The following is a 1,686-nucleotide window of genomic DNA, read 5'->3' as shown; positions in this document are numbered from 1 at the left end:
AAATGGTGAAAGGCTCAAGCGCAACCCAAGAGTCAGGTCCTGTTCACCCTCCTTATCCTGGTTGCTGGAGACCTGAGAGAGCCAGACATTTGTGCCCAGAGGCATTCACGTCAAAGGAAAAGCGGAAAGCGGAACAGTGTGCCCGGTGGAAGTTGGTGGACACAGAGGCCCCAGGGGCAAGGCTGTCAGCCAGGGCTGTGGGCGGCTCTCTGGGGCACTCCCCTTCCCTGCCACTGAGTCAGAGGAAGGGGCCCAAGCCTGCATCAGCACTGCAGGCTCTTCCAGTTATTGATGGGGGGTGGAGTGGGGGGGTGGAAGGGAGGCTAAAGGCAGAAGGAAAGGCGGACACAAAAAGCAAACACACCCATCCCGCTACAAACAACCTCTTCCCACAGCAGATACAAATCTTCCTCTTTAGCACAGGGGGAATTTTCCGAGGCCCCAACCTGCACTTCCTCTGGCCCTTTCCCCAGAGCCCCAACAGCAGGGCCCCCTAGGTGGGGACTGCATGGTTCCCACGCAGCTGGTCGCAGGGACCCAGACTCCTCCGGCCTCTCTGGGTAGCTCAGACCAGCCACGCCCAGAGCCTGGGCTCCCTCTGCCCACTTCTCAGGGAGGTGTGTGCATTGCTCCCCTTCCCCTGCCAGCGTCTGTCTGATAGACTCAACCTCACGGAGAGCTGGCTGCTTGAAATGTCTTCTCTCTGCCACATTGGGCCTTTCAATCTGCCTGTTAGTCAACTAGGGTTGGAGGGAAACATTCACGTATTCGCCCCAGGCTGGGCAGCTTGCTCTTACTTATAAGGGAAAGGCCATTCTGTGTGGCCAGCTCTGAAGGCCAGGGTCTCAGCCCCCTGCCCACAGGGAACAGTTATTATGGTGGGAAAGGCACGGGTGTGGAGTCAATCAGACTTGGGTTTGTATTGTAGATCCTGTGCTTCTCAGCTGTGACTTTGGACAAGTTACTTCTCTTCTCTGAGCTTCCATGTTCTTATCTGCAAACAGGACAGCAGTGCCCTCAGGGGTCTTTGGACAATGGAGAGAAGAGGTACTAGCTCTTCCACACCTTCTCACATATTACTTTCTTATTTCATTCTCTTCTCCAGCTGGAATGATCAGCCTGTTTGTTCAGTAATCATGGGTTGAGAGCCTACTATGCATGCACAAGGCGCCATCATCTTCATCTCCACAGCCCTGGGAGGTTGATACCATTACGCTCATTTGACTCAAGAGGCTGTCATGTTTCAGAGAAAGAGTAAGAGTTAGAAGGCGACCAGGTGGCAGAGCCAGGATTTGATGCCAGGTCTTCAGGAACTAACAGGAACCCTGGTTCAGAAGTTTCCATGGACTGTTTCTCTGCCTGGAATGCCCTCCCACCTCGTCTCCTTTCTGGTTTCCATCAGTCATTCGGGGGCTTATTCCTTTCATCTCCTCCAGGACACCTTCTGAATCAGGAAGGTCATGTTTGGTTGCAAGTGATAGAAAGTTCCATTCCAAACAGGTTTAAGAAAAAGACAGACGTTTTTGACTCAAGTAAGTCCCAAAAGCTCAGGCGATCTTGTTTTAGGGAAGGTTGGATTCAGACGGCAACTGACGTCAACAGTATTTTCCTACTTTCTAAATGTTGGCTCTGCCTTCTTTTACAAAGGCTAAAGTTTCAGGCTCCACATGGAATCAAAAGGGCACA

The sequence above is a fragment of the Hipposideros armiger genome, unplaced genomic scaffold (assembly GCF_001890085.2).
Source record: "Hipposideros armiger isolate ML-2016 unplaced genomic scaffold, ASM189008v1 scaffold_105, whole genome shotgun sequence".
Taxonomy (NCBI): Eukaryota; Metazoa; Chordata; class Mammalia; order Chiroptera; family Hipposideridae; genus Hipposideros; species Hipposideros armiger.
The sequence above is the reverse complement of the archived record's forward strand: the minus strand, read 5'-3'. Positions refer to the sequence as shown.